The sequence below is a fragment of the Saimiri boliviensis genome, chromosome 14 (assembly GCF_048565385.1).
Source record: "Saimiri boliviensis isolate mSaiBol1 chromosome 14, mSaiBol1.pri, whole genome shotgun sequence".
Classification (NCBI taxonomy): Eukaryota; Metazoa; Chordata; class Mammalia; order Primates; family Cebidae; genus Saimiri; species Saimiri boliviensis.
The window spans coordinates 81,183,153-81,201,246 of NC_133462.1; the positions used below are offsets into that span (position 1 = coordinate 81,183,153).

The 18,094-nt window shown below is 40.8% G+C and overlaps 1 protein-coding gene across 4 annotated transcripts in view; it reads right to left on the bottom strand.

Annotated features, from left to right (window-relative positions):
- Window positions 1-18,094, bottom strand: part of SIPA1L2 (signal induced proliferation associated 1 like 2) — a 236,811-nt gene that overhangs the window by 96,316 nt on the left and 122,401 nt on the right. The gene's annotated exons all lie outside the window — the stretch shown is intronic.

Consider the following 18,094-nt stretch of genomic DNA (forward strand, 5'->3'; position numbering starts at 1 on the left):
AGAACTGACATTATTTCCCTTTAAAGTCAGGGATAGAAGCAGCAAGCAAACTATTTTAAAAGATGAAAAGTGAATTATTGACATAGTATAGTCCTAGACTGGCACAAAAGGAAACTAGCCTATTTTTTTTTAGTGAGTAATAAACCCCTCAGGTATACTACAGTCACATGCTGTGTAATGCTGCTTTGGTCAGCGATGCAGCACATATACCAATGGTGGTCCCAGAAGATTATCATGAGGCTGAAAAACTACTATCGTCTAGTGACATTACAGATGTCATTACATGGGAATCCAACATATTACTCAAAACCAAAAACAGTTCTTAAAATAAAAGTAGATTAAACAGAAAAAACGCTTACAGAATAAGGATATGAAGAAAGTATTTTTGTACAGTTGTACAATGTGTGCATTGTTATTACAAAAGAGTAAAAACATTTAAAAAATAAAGCTATAAAGCAGAAAAATGACTCTTAAGCTAAGGTAAATTATTATTAAACAAATTTTTTAAATAAATAAAGTGCTGCCTAACATAAAGTGTTTGTGAACTTTAATAAAAGTAGTGTTGCCCAGTGTACAGTGTTTATAAAGTCTGCAGAAGCAGAATGTCCTAGACCTTCACATTAACTCACTACTCAGTCACTGACTCATGCAGAGCAACTTTTAGTCAGTCCTGCAAGCTCCATTCATGGTAAGTGCCCTATACAGGTGTACCACTTTTGATCTTTCATACAGTATTTTTACTGTAACTTTTCTATGTTTAGATACAAAAATATCCACCACTGTGTTACAACTGCCTGTGGTATTCAGTACAGTAACATGCTGCTCAGGTTTGTAGCCTAGGAGCAAAATGCAATACCACAGAGCCTACATGCATAGAAGGCTATCCCATCTAGGTTTGTGTAAGTATACTCTATGGCATTTGCACCATGATGATATTGCCTAAGGATGCATTTCTCAGAATATATCTCTGTTGTTAAGTGATGCATGGCTGTATTGTGTACTGGTAATAGCCAAGGTAGCTATTACAAACATAAAAACTCCAGTGACATTAAGCATACATAAACAACGATCTGGGATTAAGAAGAACTGGTCCAGATGCAGGCAAAAAAATATATATATTCAGTGAAAACAGAGACTAAAAGTTAATTGTCTACTTCAGACTACTAAGTACACTGCCACTGTATTAAGTTGGCATTAGTGACTACTGGACCCACGACATTAGGTCCTACAGAAAATGCATCTTTAAACTTAAATCAGTTTAGAATATTCTTAGTTGCAGTTAGTTAACTATCCTGACAATAACTTTTGTTTTTCTCTCAATGAGTCAAATGCATCATAAGCCAAATGCATGAAGAAAAATATTCAGAAAGCAAACAAAAATACAACAGTCATAAGACAAAAGCTTCCTTCTTATAACACACTTCAAAAAGTTACTTGCAAAAATACTCAATTCTATACTTGGCATTCGATGAGCCCTATAACAAGATCCAAAAGAGTTTCAAATTATTGTAGGTATACAAGAGTAAATAGATAAAACTACTTTTTATGGTAAGATTGAGAGCCTCAGATTAAGGAAATCAAATCTCTAATTCTAATAGATGACAACATAAAATGATAATATGTGTACTGCTTTCACACTCAGCAGGTGCACAGGGACAGAAAACAAGGGCCATGGCTGCCGGGGGATGGAAGGAAGAGCAAGGGGCTGACTACAGAGGAGGCATGGGAGAATATTCTGGGGTCACAAAGCTATTCTACACTGATTGTAGTAATGGTAACACAATATTTATTTCTCAAAACTCTCAGACATGCGCATTAAAAAAAGTAAATTTTACTGTACATAAAATATACCTTCAGTTTTAAAAACTAGAGGGACGTGAGTTCAATGGGAGGGAGGGCCGGTGGTCCTTGCAAATGGACAGGGCCTTCTGCACAGACAGAAACCATGACTGTTTCACTCCCCCACAGCCTGCCAGTGGGGATAGTACCTATTCCTGAAGTCATCATTTTCTCTCATTCCTGTTTCCTTAATTAGTATTTAATCCTCAATCCACGTCAAACTTTCTGCCAAGCTATTGTTCCACTCAAGGTCTTGTTGCCAAATCCAGCTACCTTCCAGGCCTCCGACTGCAGGAGCTGTCTGCTGTGTGACACCAGTGGCCACTCCCTTCTTGTCGGGTCCCTCTACTCCTCCACTTCTATGACATCTGTTTTTCCAGGTGAGACTGTTTCCTGATCTTTCATTCCAGGTGTCTGGCATGGCTCCTCTTGTGGCCTCTCCTTACAGCATGAGTGCTTCCCAAGACTCCAGCCTTAGACCTTTCTGATTCTCTGTCTTTATACTTACATGAATATCTGTCTTCTGACTTTCCATCTACTCACCCATCTTCTCCTTCACGTTTGTCAATGATATCATCCCAAACTTTCTCCAGGCTCTTCTCTCACAAATCTCCAGACCCATAAAGGACCAGGGAAACATACTCCACCATTGATAGAGTCAGCCCTGGACTTCACCTGCTCCCTCTGCCTCGAATGTCTTCCACTTTTCTTCACTTGACATTCTTCTTACTCATCATTCGAGACTCAATCCAAATGCCATTTCCACTGGAAATACTCCTCTTACCTAAAAAGGCCAAATCCTTCCAATTTTACATCCCAGGCCTACTGATACAGTGCCTAATAAATGAGAGGTGCTGATAAACTATTCTTCAATCACTGAACTGTAAAGTTGGCTCCTCTGGTATTGCCCAAAAGCAATGGTTGTATTTGACCTCAAGCAGGAATATCAAGATAAAAACAGGGAGGTAGCTCATTTCATGCCAGAAGTGATGAGACAGTGTGAAGCATCTTGGAGTCTGCAGCAGGCATTTCTGTCACTGACAGGGGCAATACCGTTTCTTGAAGTATTTATAAAACCGAGAACTTATATACCTATTAGAACTTACATATCTACTAGAACTTACATGGCAACAGGCCTATCATGTCCTACTCCTGTAACAAATTTTCAATAAACTTCTGGCTTAAAACAACTCCATTTACTGCACAAAGCTCTGGAGAGCAGAGTTCAGCTTTAAAAAGCAAAAATCAGGGTTCTGGAGTGGCTGCATTCCCCTGGGCAGCTTTAGAGGAAAATCCATGTCCTTGCCTTCTCTAGCTTCTAGACCCACATCCCTTACACTTCTTGGCTCAAAGCCCTTCCTCCATCTTCACAGCCAGCAGCCAAGCATCTCGTTTCAGTGGCCACATTGTCTTTCTCTTCTGTAGTTAAATTTCCCTGTTTCTCTCCTATAAGGACACCTGTGATGGCATCTAGGTCCCAGCCAGATCCCGCCCGGATAATTCAGGATAATCTCCCTATCTCAAGATCCCTAACTTAACCAAAACTGCAAAGTCTCTTCTGCCATATGAGGGAGCATACACAAGCTCCAGGGATTAGGACCTGGACACCCCTGGAGACCATTATTTAGCCTTCCATACATACCTACTTAATCTACTTTAATTCACTTATTCAAATATTGAACAGTGGATGTCTAACTGTGTGCCAGAAACTGATAAATACTGGGGATACAAATACCATCTGCTTCAAAATGTTTTAGTGCTATGGGGTAATAATACAGGAAAGAGACAAAAGTTAAACTCCTTGACTGCCCTATTTTCCCTGGAGACACAGAAGCATTGGAATTAGGCCAAATAATAACCCTACAATGGCCTGTAAGAGCAAAATGAAAGGAAGAGTCACACTTCTCTCCCTTTAAATGAAAAGCTAAAAACGATTATGCTTAGTGAGGAAGGCATGCCAAAAGCTGAGACAGCCCTCAAGCTAGGCCTCTTGCTTTCACAGAGAGGCTGGGCACCTCACTGTGTTGACTTTGACAAACAGCAAACCAAGTAGTGAATACAACGGAAAAGTTCTTGAAAACAGTAAAAGTGCTGCTTCAGAGAACACATGGTCAAAAAGCAAAACAGCCTACTGCTGATACGAAGAAAGTTTGAGTGGTCTGGATAGAAGACAAAACCAGCTACAACACTCCCTTAAGCCAAAGCCAAAGGCTCATCCAAAGCAAGGCCATATCTCTCTTCTATTCTATGAAAGCTGAGAGGTGAGGAAGGTACAGAAGAAAAACTGGAAGCTAGAGAGGTTGGTTCATGAGGCCTAAGGTAAGAAACTATTTCCATGATTTAAGTGCAAGGTGAAGAAGCAAGTGCTGATGGAGTGAAGCTATACCGACTTATCCAGCAAGTTATTTAGGTGAGACAACAGACGGCAGTGGCTGCTGATGCTGATAAACAACAGACTTTTGATACAGAAGAAACAGCCTTCTACTAGAAGAAGATGCCATCTAGAATTTTCACAGCTAGAGAGGGGATGTCAATGCCTGGTTTCAAAGCTTCAAAAGATAGGCTGACTCTCTTCATAGGTGCTAATGCAGCTGGTGACTTTAAGTTGAAGCCAATGCTTATCGATCATTCGAAAAATCCTAGGGCCCTTAAGAACTGTGCTAAAATGCTCTGCCTGTGCTCCATCAGCAGGACGACAAAGCCTGGACGACAGCCCATCTGTTTACAGTATGGTTTACTGACTATTTTAAGCCCACTGTTGAGTCCTAGTTCTGAGACAAAAACATTCCTTTCAAAATACTACTGCTTATTGACAACACATCTCATCACCCAAGAGCTCTAATGGAAATGGAAATATATATGGAGATTAGTGTTGTTTTCATTCCTGCTAACACCACATTCATTCTGCAGCCCATGAATCAGAGTATTTCTACCTTTTAAGTCATATTATTTAAGAAATACATTTTGCAAGGCTGTATCTACCATAAATAGAGATTCCTCTGATGGATCTGGGCAGATAAAATTGGAAACCTGGAAGAGATTCATCATTCCAGATGCCATTAAGAATGTTTATGATTCATGAGAGGATGTCAAAATATAAACTTAACAGAGATTTAGAAGGTGACTCCAACCCTCATGGATGACTTTGAGGGATTCAAGAGTTCAATGGAGGGAGTAATTGCAGATGTAGTAGAAACAGCAAGAAGACTACAATTAGAAATTAAGCCTGAAGAGCTGATTGAACTGCTCATGATCAAACTTATACAGACGAGGAGTTGCTTGTTATGGATGAGCAACTTTGACGGAATTCACTCCTAGTGAAGACGCTGTGAACATTGTTGAAATAACAAAGGATTTCGAATACTGCATAAACTTGGTTGATTCAACAGTAGCAGCGTTTGAGATAATTTTCGAAGATCTATTGTGGGTCAAATGCTATCGGGTAACATCGGATGCTACAGAAAAATCTTTCCTAAAAGAAAGAGTCAATCAATGTGGCAAACTTCATTGTTGTTTTAAGACACTGTCACAGCCATCCTAAGCTTCAACACCCACCACCCTGATCAGCCAACAGCCATCAACGTGGAGTCAAGATCCTTCATCAGAAAAACAGTTGACTTGCTGGAGGCTCAGGTGATCATTAGCATTTTTAGCAATGAAGTATTTTTAAATCAAGATATGTACACTGTGCTTTTAGATACAGCACTATCATGCACAGACTACAATATAAACTTAACTTTTATATGCACTGTGAAACCAAAAACATTGTGTGATAAACTTTATTACAATATTCATTGTATTGGGGTGGACTGGCACTGACCCCACTAGTATCTCTGAGCTGTGCCTTGTTAGGCTGATCAGGCAGGGCCCAGCCATCAGACAGGGGCATCTTCTTCTTGAGTCAGTGAGTTCCCCAGGGAATGCCCTTCCAGTCTCCTGTCTAGAAATATTTAGCTCAAATAATGGGGTGCGGCTGCACACCTCACTATGCTGACTTTCACTAAGTCCCCACTTTTAGTTCAGTGCCTTAGTCCTGCCCTTTTCTGGGCCTGTTGTTCTATTTATCAGAATAAATCTTATTTTCCACCTGGGAAAGGGGCAAATAGAAAACTGCCTATAAGGGAAGGAGAGAAAATCTGGACTTTTATAAGCACGTAACCAGCCCCCTGTTTTCACTCCCCTACGTCTTTCTCCAAGGGTGCCCGGCTCTGTGGCATGGCCTCTACCCTCTTCCCGTGACCACCAACGCTGGGGAACACAGGAGGCTGGCTCTCTCAATCTGCTAGCAGCGGTCTTGCCCTTCCACATGCTTTCATATACCCTGCCTTTGCTGCTTCTCCCTGGTGCTTTTTTACTTTGTGGCGTTACGCCCATTTAAAAAAGTCCTTCACTGTCATTTTTAGTAGTATTCTGGAAGGGGAAGAGATAACATGTTTTCAATTTGCCTTACTTAACCAGCAGCCTCAAACCCATTTACTGTGCAATCTTATAATTATAAAAAGCTTACTTACTGGTTGCCTAATCTCGGCTTTGATACTTCTTATCACATGCTTAACCTTGGGTTAGTTACAGAAGCTTTCTTAACCTCAGAAGCCTCCGGCAGTCTCCTAAGATACCTAATACATGTAACACCATCACTGACCTAGGAGGGACACTATAGTTGATAGTATGCATGTTAACTGACAAAAAAAAAAAAATGAAATCAAAACAAAATGGAGTGCACATAAAATAAACTGCATCATAGAGTATTTTGATTTTGAGCTCAAAAATCCAGCACAGTTCACGAGTGAGTCTGAAGGTGATTCCCACTTTTAATCTCAAAATGCCAACCCAGAATAACCTGGAGAGATTACACTGCACTCACAGATGTCTTTTTAAAGAAAGAAGTGGTGTATATACTTCACTGAATAATTTATATCAATTATACTTTTAAAAGTTTGAGAATCCAAAATGTGTATATTCCTGTTTTTATCAAAGATGGCAGGTGAATTGGTTTAAAAAACAACAACAAAAAAAAACTCCCTTCATGCCTACCTTGCCAATCCGTGCTGCAGACCCATCTTCCTTTCTGTCTCACACAGACATACACTTCCTTATTGCAAACACAGAAATGAAGTTCCTGCTGTTTACAAGCATCACACCTGTAGACTTACAGCTTTTATGCCTCCTAACTATCTTCTAAGGGCTCCCTATGCTTTTGGTTTCATCAAGGAATACAGCAGGTTATCTGGATGTGTTTCCAAAGAAATCAAAGTCTTCTATTCAATAATGTAAGATGATGTTTAGCTTTTATAAAGGGCATCATCACATGCCATTAGGACATACAGAGACTGTGTCCCCTCCCATAACCTCTGGGAGGGAAAAAGTTACCTCTTTCAAATGATATCCCACATCCCCCTTTCAGGAAAGATCCCCTTTCTCCATGGCAAAAGGCCCTTCTCATCTTGGGCAGAGGACATTGAGCAAGGCTTCCCCAGGGTTGTGTGCATTCAGACCCTCACCCACCCAGAGCCTGTTCTTATTCCAGGCAGATGATTTCCATAAAATTGCTTCAAGGGTGAATCAAATGAAATCCTTTCTTGGCAGAATGGAAGCTATGAAAAGACTGTTGAGAAGCTGAATGAAAATCCACATATCATGCAAATAACAACAGGGCAAGATAAAAAAAAAAATCAGTTAACAAGATTGCAGTGAAGGAAATGGAAATGAGATTCAGTGCATTTCTGGGGTGCATTGTGGCTGTTCCGTAAAGAAATAAATAATAATTTTAGCTTAGAGAGGGGAAAAAAGAATGGGAGCAGGGATCGTAGGTACACTGGACCCTAGGCCAAAAGCTGTTTCTAGATGCAGTGATATCTTAAAAGAGAGGTTTCGTGGTAACTCACTAATGAATTGACCAGTTAAGAATTACATCTCTGCAGGGCCTCCTGAGGCCAGGTATGTAAAAGACATTCACTTACAGCTCTGCCTTACAGGATTTATCAAAGCTGTTAGCATCCCACGACCACAGAACCATTTGTAAGCACACCAAGGCCACAAGCAACTGTGCACCTGGTCCCTCTTGTCCTTTACTTTGTAAATATGCGCAGCAGAAGCCAGCTTGCTATTTTGCCATAAAATGCATTTTAAAGGTTCTTTGTTCTTTCAACCACTAGTTGATCATTTAATTGCCTGTTCTCTGCTGATCTGGGTTAGTTTGGCAGTTAAATGCTCTTTCAATTCCTACCTATGAAGTATCTTCTTTCACTTTTCTCTCTAAACAATTATGTGTCTGTATTTTAAATCACCTTCCCTTTTTTCGAACACTCTGAGTTATTTTTTTAAAAGCGAAAAGGGGATGGTGGCTCGGGCCTATATTCCTAGCACTTTGGGAGGCAGAAGGAGGAGGACTGCTTGAGGCCAGGAGTTTGAGATCAGTCTGGGCATCATTGCAAGGTCCAATCTCTACAAAAAACCTTAAAAAAGAAAAAAAAAAAAGCTGAGTCTGGTGGTGCATGTCTGTAATCCCAGCTACTTGGGAGGCTGACGCAGGAGAATCACTTGAACTGGGAAGCAGAGGTTGCACCACTGCACTCCAGCCTGTGAGATGGAGTGAGACTCCATCTCAAAAAAAAAAAAAAAAAAAAAAAAAAAAAAAAAGGAGTAGAATTCAACAGGCCAGGAGCAGTGGATTACACCTGTAATTCTAGCACTTTGGGAGGCCAAGGCAGGCGGCTCACTTGAGACTACAAGTTCAAGACCAGTCTGGCCAACATGGTGAACCCCATCTCTCCTAAAAATACAAGAATTAGTCAGGTATGGTGGTGCATGCCTGTAATCCCAGTTACTCAGGAGGCTGAGGCATGAGAAGTGCATGAACCTGGGAGGCAGAGATTACAGTGGGCAGAGATCGTGCCATTACACTCTAGCCTGGGCGACAGAGAGAGACTCCGTCTCAGAAAAAAAAAAGTAACTCAACGACTTCAAGAAGCATCCAACACCTTTCTTAGTGTTTCATAGATTAAATTACTGAATTTACCATGATGGAAAAACACTGATGTTCTGTCATGAAAATTTTTGATCTTTTTATCCAAATTTAACCAAGGTATTTGCTAAGCTTGAAAAATCTGAGGCATTACAATGAAGACAATAGTATTAAATATCTTTCACAAAAATAAACTCAGTTCATCCTGTCTACTTATGAGGAGGAACCACTATTCTTACAGATAACACTGAGGCTGAGAGGTTAAGTGACTCTCTCAAAGTCACAATCTGGAGGGACAGTGAGCATGCAAACCTAGGCAGTCTGGCCTTGGTGTTCTCTCACGGAAAGCAATTCAAGGGTAAAAAAATTCATGCAAAGGTTTTAATTTCAAAAATTAATCAATATCGGTAAGTGAACATAGCTTAAAGATAAGAAAACAAATGTATCCTTAAGATAAAAATGGTGTCCTGAAAAACATAATTTCAAGGAAAGCTAGAGCAAGAAATGCAAGACTGAAGAAGGAGGGCAGATTATTAAAGGCTTCTTTTCATAATGTGTAATTTTTATTATTTGCTCAAAAGGAAGAAGAAAACACTAGGAAAGTATAAAGGCCTCACCACTTCAAAGGAGACAAGTAGAGCCCTGATAACAGGACAGCTGTCCAGCTTTTATTTTATTTAAATGGGACAATTAGTGAAATACATTTTGGAGTTAGACAAATACAAGGTAAGTTTAAACTAAGTTTCTACATTCCTTATGCACTAATGCTGCAAAGACCTTTGCTTCCAACTTACTGTACCGGTAGCAAAATGCCAGCAAGTGCTCTCATTTAAACACCACTTGAGTCAAACTGTAAAGGAATATTAAGACTCTTATTCCTCTTCCCAGGGAAGTAACAGGGCATTCGTTCTTTTTCCCCAATAACTGACTGAAGACTTTTTGGGGCCAGAGGGTCAGTAGGTTTGAAATAGCATACAGCCGCTGGGCGCGATGGTTCATGCCTGTAATCCCAGCACTTTGGGAGGCCGAGGCGGGTGGATCACGAGGTCAAAAGATCAACACCATCCTGGTCAACATGGTGAAACCCTGTCTCTACTAAAAATACAAAAAATTAGCTGGGCATGGTGGCACGTGCCTGTAATCCCAGCTACTCAGGAGGCTGAGGCAGGAGAATTGCCTGAACCCAGGAGGCGGAGGTTGCGGTGAGCCGAGATCACGCCATTGCACTCCTGCCTGGGTAACAAGAGCGAAAACTCCTTCTCAAAAAAAAAAAAAAAAAAAAATAGCATACAGCAGCCCTTTGCAGGTTCCTACAATGTTGCGGTGTACGGGAACTGTGACTGCCCAGATACAGCACCTCTGCAAGAGAGAAAGCCCCGGTGTTTTCCACCGACAGCCACATGGAGCCTGTGTGACCATAGCCCTTGGTGCTGAATCTCACGTATATCTGGGTAATTCCTCCCTGCTAAGGGCCCCTGTGGGACTCAATGGGACCTCTGTTTGGGGAGGCAATACTGGCCAGGGAGAGAGGTGAATAACTCAGTCGATTATGTCCTTGGAGAGAAGAATGTGTGTCATAGAATAGTACTATTGTTAGACGGCACTCTGTTCACCCGTATGAATTTAATAGTGTCCAACTCCCTATTAATTTTCGTCAATGACTGTATAAAATCAGAAGGGAAAAAAAGCCACCAGGCATGAAATTCAAAGCAAATGCAGCCATGCATCACTCATGCAGTGAGGTTCATTTGATATGTAAAGGTGTAGGCCTGCCTACAACTGTCACATTAGTGACACTTAAGTGAGTGTATTTGGAATGGGGTGGTGGACCTCACCAGACACCTTTCCCCAGCCCTCTCTGCCATATGGTTCTACTTGTTTCTCTCTTCATCTTTTAACCACTAAAATAAAGTATTGCCCTTTAAAGCCTGTACCAGTGGTGTGGACAATAGTTTCTTTTCAGAGAAAAAAGTCTTACACATTTATTTAAGTAGCCCTGGGAAGCAGGGGGGCATGCTATTGACAAGCACTGCTCTAAGCCCTTTACAGGAGGGATTTGTATTATCATCCCATTTTACAGATGATTGATTAGGGCACAAAGTGGTTCAAGGATTTGCCCCAAACTGAGCTGGGATGTGAACCTCGGTGTGCACTCTACCTTGAGTGATGTCATTTGCCCACCATTCGCAGACCTCTATTTACCAAGAGTTTACCTCCAACTATAATTAAAATGAATGAACACTTTTACCTGATGGCAGAAAGATAATTCCCCAGCCAAAAAATCGTTCAGTTGGCATCAAGAGAGGTAAGAGGGTTATTACACAAATTCTAGAAGAATCTATTTGTTCATTTAGCAGGATTTACATATAACACATTATTCTTCAGTTAAAATACTTGATAAAAATTAGCACTGGTGAAAAGGGTGGGTTTGCATAGAGTTAGGTAAGAGAGTAGTTACCAGAAACAGTGAAGTTGGCTGCTTTCGAGAATTCTACAGTTGTTCAATAAAGCAACATAAACCTTTAGGTTTGTTATTTATAAGAACCACTTATAAATTCTTTCTTCTTGTCTTCAAGAAATAGACCATTTTAATTATGTTATGAGGATTTATGACTTGCATCTGTAAAATTTTTAACTTTTTATTTTAAAATTCTTTTAGATTTATAGAAAAGCTGCAGATAGCAGAGTTTCCTTAGACCCATCTCCCAGTTTCCCAGTTGTTAATATCTTCTGTTATTTTGGTACGTTTTTCATGATGAATGAATCAATACTGTTATATTATTAACTAAGGTCCCTACTTCATTCAGATTTCCTGAGTTTTTAGCGAATGTCCTGTTTCTGTTCCAGGAATCCACCCAGGGTACCACATTCCATTTAGTTGTCATGTCTCTTAAGGCTCCTCTGGTCTGTGATTTTTTTTTCTCTCAGACTTTCCTTGCTTTTGATGACCTGGACAGTTTTGGGTACTGGTCAGGGATTTTGCAGAATGTCCTTTACTTGGAATTTATCTAATGTTTTCCCCTAGTTGGACTGGGGTTTTAAGTTTGGAGAGGAAGACTGCAGAAGAGTCATTCATACCCGGGGTACAAACTATCCACAGGACTTGCAACTGTGGATGGTGACCTTGGTGACCTAGTGAGGTAGTGTCTGCCAAGCTACTCCATTGTAAAGTTATTTGTCCCTGTCTTTCCATACTACTATACCTTTTGGAAGTGAGTCACTATATGCAGGCTACATCCAAGTAGGGAGGTGGAGGGATGCTGACTTAAACTTTTATAATGATAAATAAGTTTTTTTCAGGTAAAGATTTCTTTACAAAAATGAGCACTAATGTATTTGGTAAGTTGTTTTGTAGATGCATCTGCAAGAGGGGAGGAAATAATGCATCTTCCCCTGTTACCGTGCTTCATCAAGCTGATACGTTTTTCTCTCAAGTAAAGTAAACACCGTCATTAACTTATCTGCCCAGATCATGGCTGGCAAGTACCTGGCATCTCCCCATGCACTCAGGGCAGACAAAGATAATTGATAATGGCTCTTAAAATGCAGATGCAGTTCTATACATAATGACATGGAAGGATGATCATCAAAAGCAAGTTCCACAGCAATAGCAGGAATAAGCTCTATCTATATAAATGTATTTGCATCAGAAAAGCGTTCAAGGATGATGACAAAATGTTAATGGTGACTACAGCTGATGAATTTTGGGAGACTTTATTTCTTGTTTATCTATATTTTCTGATTTTCCTATAACCATCAAATGACATTTACATACCATTTAAAAATTCTAAATGAAAAATACATATATTTGGCAATCTATTTACTCAGCATTGTTCCCCTACGTTCAGAGGAGCTCACATTCCAGTGCCAGCGGAACGGCTCTAGGAAAACAATGTTCCCAAAGGCTCAGACAATGATTTAGCCACTTTTCTCTCATTCCTGAGTCACCATGGAGGCCCAGCTTCATTCTCCCATCTGGTTTTAACCTCTCTTTACCCAAATAGCACTCACTTTGCCTCCTAGAACTATTCTGGTCTGTGTGGCATAAAGTAGGGTAAAGAACCATTTTAGAACTCCTGAGTAACCCAGTAAGCGCAGAATTCCTTAACAAGTTAAGGATTTCATCACCACGTGGGAACCCTTACATTGTCAACACACAGTGTCTGGGCTCTGCCGCACAGTTCCAGCGTTAGCTGTGCTGGTGGCAGCCCCAATGTTTGGTGGCAGTGTGCAGTGCCAAGCAGGTCCAGAAGGAGGAAAAGCCTGCTTGCTCTGCCACAGTGGAAACTAGACTTGCTGATGCTCACGTGGCCGACTGTGGTCAAGCACAATTCCCATCTAAGAGACTCTTTGTCACGGCCTGTTTCACAAATGGAAAGCTCAGGGAAGCAGCAAATGGCACATTCACAATGAGTCCCATCAGAAAAACAGTAGTGTGGCAAACAGCACCAATGAGTTTGCATGAGCATCGCCAGTGAAAGGAAGGGACATTATTGAGCATTAACTCTACTTGCTACTATCCTCACTGCTTGTAAAAACGCTGTTTCAGCTGGGCGCCGTGGCTCATCCCTGTAATTCCAGCACTTTGGAAGGCTGAGGCAGGTGGATTACCTGAGGTCAGGGGTTTGAGACCAGCTTGGCCAACATGGTGAAACCCTGTCTCTACTAAAAACACAAAAATTAGCTGGGTGTGGTGGCACATGTCTGTAATCCCAACTACTCAGGAGGCTGAGGCAAGAGAATCGCTTGAACCTGGAAGGCAGAGGTTGCAGTGAGCCGAGATGGCGCCACTGCACTCCAGCCTGGGTGACAGAATGAGACTCTGCCTCAAAAAACAAAAACAATAACAACAACAACAACAACAAAAACCTGTTTCACTGAAAGCTACAGATGGATTTGCCTGGGCAAGTGATGCTGTCACACACTTTCCTGTGTCCAGCTACTCCCCTACAGAAATTCTTTTACAGAGTTATTCAACAGCCTTTCAGTGATGATGTGTCATAGAAATACACCTCAGCATCAAGGGTAGACATTTCACATTAACTACCCAATAAAGAAGAAATCACATTATTAAAGTTCTGCACTTTAAACACTGGCCAATGATTGGGAGCCAGTTCACTCTCCTGAAAATGAGGTTTTACACTGAACCCTGAAGCATAGAACAAAATAAAAGGCACTCTGGAAAGTATCAAAAGACAGATCCCTGAAAGTCAGTTTCCAAAGAGAAAATCTCTGAGAGAAGAGAAAAGCAAAAACGGGAAAGAAAAAAACTATCTTAAAAACATCGTATCTGGGCCAGTCTGCGTAGGCTCTCCGTTTTTAAATACAATGAAGTTCGCCCAACTTGTGCTGTTTGCAGACAGAAGGGTCCTGCACAGCTGTGTCCAGCGGTTGAAGCTGGGGGAGAAATCTACTCCCACACCACAGGAGGCCTCCACCTCACTGTACTTTTCACCTAAGAATCTGGGTTGCTGTCTCTGCCTGGAGTCCTTAATGGCTCAACAAGAGACCAGCAAGAGCCGGGGCAGATGCCATTGTAGCCAATTTCACTTTGAAGTCACACTGGACCACAGAGGAAGAGCTAAATATAGGAGGACACAGAGTACAGTTCACAGCTGCACTTGAGAGAGAACAGAGCAGCTGGGGCTTGGCCTTCTTGCTCCTGGTGGCCAGTCCTTCCCCAGCCCCTGAGCACGTCTACTGGTACAACAGCACCTTCCACGGCACAGAATCACAGAGCACTGAAGACGAAGTGACCTCAGAAACTGTTTCCCCACTCCCTCGTTTTGTGGGCTTTGCAAAGCACAGTCATGTGCCGCGCAGGGATATTTCAGTCAACAATGGATCACGTATATGATGGTACACCCATAAAATCATAAAGGAGCATATATAGAAATCTGATGCATGGCACTTGATACTGGCAATGCAGATGAATTAGGGAAAATGATTGATATTCAGTAACGGTGCTGGGACATTTGGTTTTCCATATGTGTGTGCATATATATATACATATATATGAATAAATATATATATAATCTAGGTTTGTGTAAGTATACTCTATGATGTTCAAACAATGATGAAATTGCCTAATGACACATTTCACAGACCACATCCCCACTGTTAACTGATGTGTGACTGTAGTCTAGAATTCCGCTTTCTGGCTAGTTTACAAATCCACAGCAAAGCTCAGAACCAGAGAGTGTGCCCAAAGGCACCAAAATGCCAAATGATAAGCATATATCCACCCACAATTCACTGACAGGGTATCTACACTCAGATTCTTCTTTAGAGCTTATTTATTTCACATTCAAACCTAAGGAGTGTGATGATGTCATCTGTAATGTTCTTGAAAACACTAAACAGCACCTCAGAAAAGGTGGAGGAAATAGATCACTCACAGGAGTCTTTAAAACTACCAAGAAGTGACAGGTGAGAATTCAAGAGAAAAGCTACAAGTAGCAGTCAAGAAAACTCACAGAATCCAGAAACCTGAAATCATCTCGGGGCACAGACACTGGGGACATTAATGAATCAAATGGTGGTAAAAAACCTGGGTGCAGAAAAACAACAGTTTTTCATTCCACATACACTTAGAATGTGTAATAGCATATGAATGAGATACTAGCACTAAGTCTTGGCATAAATATGAACATATATATTAATTTTATGTTCTAGTATTTCAAAGTCTGAATCAAAACTATTTACAAAAGTCAGTCAGCCAGAATGACTAATCACCTGCAGATTTCAGGCCTTAGTAAGTCTAAGAGACTTTATTTTACTGCAAGAATTGGCAGCCACGGCTTCATCAATAAAAATAACCTTAATTAGGAAGCCTATCTCTCCATCTTCCTTTTCAAAAATAACTAACTTCCACCTAGAGATCATCTTTGAGCGGTGTTCTATATAATGTGATGCCTCTGCATGAACACAGGCATGAAGGTCATGAGTTATTTTCACAGCAGAGACAAAAAAGCAGGTCTGAGATTCTCTGATTCCACTGGCTGGAAGGAAATAACTCATGGAGTTAACACTGATGCACACCCGAAGCCAAGACTGAAATTCAGGGTGGAGGAGAGGAAAGGAGACACAACAGGGGACTAAGGTCTGTTGACAAAACACAGTCCTTTCATGTCATCAGTATGAGGACAGCGACAATTCACACTAAGTGACTGGGTGCAGTGTAAATATCTGTTTATTTAGATTTATTGCATCAGAATCAGTTCTCTGATTTACACTTTATCATAAAGTGATTATAAAAGATACACTAAGTCTGGACTGATGCAAAAACAGGATGGTGGAAATCATTAATAGTCACAATTTACCTGGCAGACAAATTCTTTTAAGCCTATACTCCACGGGAAAAAATAATAAAAAGGCTTCACAGTGGTTTAACATGATAAGGAACTTAAGTGGACAGAGTGACCTCTTAAGGTCTGAGTTACCCACCCTCCCCAATCCACTCCAATAAAACAACTACAGTCAAAAATTACACAAATATTCTCAAGTCAGAAACCAATATGGATTAAACTAAAACCTAAAACTATAAAAATCCTAAAAGAAAACCTAGGCAATACCATTCAAGACATAGGCATGAGCAAAGACTTCATGACTAAAACACCAAAACCAATGGCAACAAAAACCAAAATTGACAAATGAGATCTAATTAAACTAAAGAGCTTCTGCACTAAGAAACTATCATCAGAGTGAACAGGGAACCTACAGAATGGGAGAAAATTTTTGCAATCTATCCATCTGACAAAGGTCTGCTATTCAGAATCTACAAGGAACTGAAAGAAATTTACAAGAAAAAAACAACACCATCAAAAAGTGGGCAAAGGATATAAACAGACAATTCTCGTAAGAAGATATTTATGTGGCCAACAAACATATAAACAAAAGCTCGTCATCACTAGTCATTAGAGAAATGCAAATCAAAACCACCATGAGATACCATCTCATGCCAGTTAGAATGGTGATCATTAAAAAGTCTGGAAACAACAGATGCTGGAGAGAATGTGGAGAAATAGGAACGCTTTTACACTGCTGGTGGGAGTGCAAATTAGTTCAACCATTGTGCAAGACAGTGTGGTGATTCCTCAAGGATCTAGAACCAGAAATACCATTTGACCCAGCAATCCCACTACTGGGTATATACCCAAAGGATTAAAAATTGTTCTACTATAAAGACATGTACACATATGTTTACTGCAGCACTACTTACAACAGCAAATACTTGGAATCAACACAAATGCCCAACAATGATAGACTGCATAAAGAAACTGTGGCACATATACACCATGAAATACTATGCAGCCATAAAAAAGAAAGAGTTCATGTCCTTTGCAGGGACATGCATGAAGCTGGAAACCACCATCCTCAGCAAACTAACACAGGAAATGAAAATCAAACACTGCATGTTCTTACTCATAAGTGGGAGTTGAACAATGAGAACTCATGCACACTGGGAGGGGAACATCACACACCAGGGCCTGCTGGGGGTGGGGAGGGGGAGGAAGTAGGGGAAAGGGGAGGGAAAGCATCAAACACCTAATGCATGCAGGGCTTAAAACCTAGATGATGGGTTGATAGATGCAGCAAACCACCATGGCACCTGTATATATATGTGTGTGTGTATATATATATATATGTAACAAACCTGTATGTTCAGCACATGTATCCCAGAACTTAAAGAAAAAATAATAATAATAAAAAGTGCAGTTGGCTCCTGGTTATCTGCACTAGAGGCAGAATAGTTTATGCACTGAGAAACAGGAAGAGGAGAGTGGTCGGGCCCACTCTCTGCCTCCTCAGGTGCTGCATGAGGTTATCTCTGGATCCCTGGGAGCAGAAAGAGGGCTGGCAGGTGAAACTAAAAACAGAAAAAAATACGACTCTGAAAAGTAAGCTGCACTATAATGAAGGGGCGAAGGATACCAGCTGCACCCAATAAGAAGGTGGCGAGAGATGCTGGAGTATTTCCTCGGCATGTGTTACTGACACATGTGGAACCTGTTTCTCTGTAGGTCTCTAAGTCAGAGCCAATTCTCCTGGCCCTGGGGTAATTAGGGAGACTTATTTAAAGGTTGAGGAGTCAACTATATAACCTCTGAAGAATGCATCCGTCAGGCCTTTATGCATCCGTCAGGCCTTTATGAAGACATATGTAAAGCAAAAACCATTTATTCGACACAGTATTAAATAATTTACCATTCGTGTCTAATACTTAAGCCCATCTACAGAACAACACGAAAACAAAATTTGTTGAAGTAATTCATGCACTCTTTCAACAAA